Raw genomic sequence first — 3,638 nt, 5'->3', positions numbered from 1 at the left:
CACCAGTCATGATCACTGAACTGAGTGGGCAAATGCCCTCAAGCTGAACTCAAAGATCTAAGACTTTTTCTATGTACACAAAAGGCCTATTTCTCTCAAATATTGTTCACAAATCTGTCTAAATCTCTGTTAGTGAGCACTTCCCCTTTGCCAAAATAATAATCCATCCAATCCATTCCAAGACTGTTTCCATCCACCTTACAGATGTGGCATATCAAGATGCTGATAAGACAGCATGATTATTGCACAGGTGTGCCTTAGGCTGGCCACAATAAAAGGCAACTCTAAAATGTGCAGCTGTGCTGTACTGGGGGGTCTAGGGGGTACAAAAACCAGTCAGTATCTGGTGTGACCACCATTTGTCTTATGCAGTGCAAGACATCTTCTTTGCATAGAGTTGATCAGGTTGTTGATTGTGGCCTGTGTCCTCTTCAATGGCTGTGTGAAGTTGCTGGATATTGGCAGGAACTGGAACACACAGTCATATACGCCAATGCAGAACATCCCAAACATGCTCAATGGGTGACATGTCCGGAGAATATGCTGGCCATGACAGAACTTACATTTATTCATTTAGCTGACGCTTTTATCCAAAGCAACTTACAATTGCTATATATGTCTGGAGCAACTAAGGGTTAAGTGCCTTGCTCAGGGACACATTGGTGTTGCACAGTGGATTTGAACCCAGGTCTCTCACACCAAAGGCATGTGTCTTATCCACTGCGCCAACACCACCCAGTTAATATGCTGGCCATGACAGAACTTGTATGTTTTTCAGCTTCCAGAAACTGTGTACTCATCCTTGCAACATGAGACCTGCATTATCATGCTACAGCATGAGGTGATGGTCGTGGGTGAATTACACAACAATGGGTCTCAGGGTCTCGTTGCGGTATCTCTGTGCATTTAAAATGCTATCAGTAAAATGCACCTGTGTTCATTGTCCGTAACATACACCTGCCCAAACCATAACCCCACTGCCACCATGGACCACCACTCTATCCACAACATTGACCTCAGCAAACCGCTCACCCACACAACACTATACACGCTGTCATCTACCATCTGCCCTGTACAGTGAAAACCAGGATTCATCGGTGAAGAGAACACTTCTCCAAAGTACCAGATGCCATCGAATGTGAGCAATTGCCCATTCAAGTTGGTTAAGACGAAGAACTGCAATCAGGTCAAGACCCCGATGAGGATGACAAGCATGTAGATGTGCTTCCAAGACTGTTCCTGACAGTTTGTACAGAAATTATTTGGTTATGCAAACTGATTGTTGCACCGGCTGTCTAGCTAGCTGGTCTCTGATGATCTTGGAGGTGAAGATGCTGGATGTGGAGGTCCTGGGCTGGTGTGGTTACATGTGGTCTGCAGTTGTGAGGCCGGTTGGATGTATTGCCAAATTCTCTAAAACACTTTTGGAGATGGCTTATGGTAGAGAAATTAACTTTCAATTCATGGGCAACAGCTCTGGTGGACATTCCTGCAGTCAGCATACCAATTGCATGCTCCCCCAAAACTTGCAACATCTGTGGCATTGTGCTGTGTAGCCTTTTGTAGAGTGGCCTTTTATTGTGGCCAGCCTAAGGCACACCTGTGCAATAATCTTGCTGTCTAATCAGCATCCTGATATGCCAACAACTGTGAGGTGGATGGGTTGTCACGGCAAAGGAGAAGTGCTCACTAACTCAGATTTAGACAGATTTGTGAACAATATTTGAGAGAAATAGGCCGTTTGTGTACATAGAAAAAGTCTTAGATCCTTTTGTTCTGCTCATGAAAAATGGGGCGGGGGGCAAAAGTGATTTTGGTCAGTGTAATTACCACCCATTATCACAAAGATCATCACATTATCATTATAATGACCACCAATGTTTTCAACATCATAATCACAATTATTATTAGCACTCATCACCATTGTAATCACCATCATAATCACCACCAGCATCATCATCATCACAATTATTATACTTTTACAACAATCATAATCACCACCAGTTATTATCATCATAATCATCACTTTTATTATTATCAAAATGACCTCCAATGTTATCACCATCATGATCACAATTATTATCAGCGTCTTTGTCAATACAATTATTGTTGTAATCACCATCATAAACACCACCAGTACAACCAACACCAGCAATCATAATCACCACCACTGTTGTCATCATCATAATTACAATTATCATAAGCATCATTGCCTTCAGAATAATCACCAACGTAATCACCACCGCCATCATCATCATGATAGGTAGTATTGTATTTTTATTACATTCACAATCACCAACACTGTTGTTGCCATTATCATCACCACGTACATTACTGTAATGAAAACCCCACTGCTTTGACCAGTTTCATCTTCATCATTACCACTGTTATCATCATCTTCACCATCACTACTGTAATGGCCATCATCATCAAAATCACCACCACTGTTCATCACATCATCATCACAACCACTGTGGTCGTCCCTGTCATTATCATTACCCCTCCTGTCAACATCATCTTAATCACCACCAATTTTGTTTCGTTTTTGTCATTATTATTTATCAGTACACCAAAGAAATATGAAAAAAATAGAACTGTTGCACTACACATTTCAAACATAGGTTGTCCAAATGAACACAAGGTCTCTTATTAAACCATGTGGATTAACATCTAGGCTTGTAACTCTATGCTTTTTATTATGTTACCCAACTATCACACTGAAAATCGCTGTAGTGCCAACAATAGCTTTTTCTTAGGCATTCCTGTAAAGTGATGTTGCTTGTTCTTCCTGGTTTCTCTCTCCCTTCCCTCCCCTCTCTCTCCCTCTTCTCACTGCACCAAGAATGAACTCTCTCCATGAGGAAAAGCAGCAGGTTAAGCTGGAGGCTTGCCTTGGGAAAGTTAAAGTATCCTCTCTTTGATGTGAGATTCCCACCTAGTCTATATCTTTCTTACTTTTTCCCCTGCCTTCTCATTTGTATATTCCCCACATTCCATTTGTGATTTACTGCAATGCTATTCATTGCTCACTGAGAATTCTGCTCCAATGTGATACTTGACAAATCACTGCTATATCACATGCTACAATTTTGAGACAAAATCCTCTGGTGCCATGAAATGGGATGAAGATGAGATGCCTTTTCTAAAATTAGCAGCTGGAATGTTGGTTCTCCATTATTCCAGTTCTGTCTGCTGTCTGTGGCTGTCCACCACTCTCACAGACTGAAGACAGCCAGCTGTCCCTGAGAAATAAACACTGTTCAATGTGTCAGTGAGTTTTCACTGTCTGGTTTTTCGAGGCTTCGGCTGATGGGATATGGATGAGGCTGCTGAAAAGGGGCCACAAAGTGTTTTGTGTCTGGATTAGCACTGGGTAATTTACTATCTGTTTTATTGAAGCCTTGTTAAAGATCTAGTGTTTGTTTAATATGGACAGCTCAGTGTGTGTATAATGTATAATACAGCATTGTGATGTACTACAGCAGTAGCTGTAGCGACTGATGTGGTAATGTGGGTTTCAGTGGTGTGGAACAGCCTTGGGCCAGTTGTAGCAGTCGATTCCTACCTTATGGCCAGTGACATCTTTGGCTTTATTTGTGGATTTAGATGGATTTTTATTCTTAGCTCTCCATTTCAAA

Source organism: Carassius gibelio, chromosome B14 (genome assembly GCF_023724105.1).
Source record: "Carassius gibelio isolate Cgi1373 ecotype wild population from Czech Republic chromosome B14, carGib1.2-hapl.c, whole genome shotgun sequence".
NCBI lineage: Eukaryota > Metazoa > Chordata > Actinopteri > Cypriniformes > Cyprinidae > Carassius > Carassius gibelio.
The sequence above is the reverse complement of the archived record's forward strand: the minus strand, read 5'-3'. Positions refer to the sequence as shown.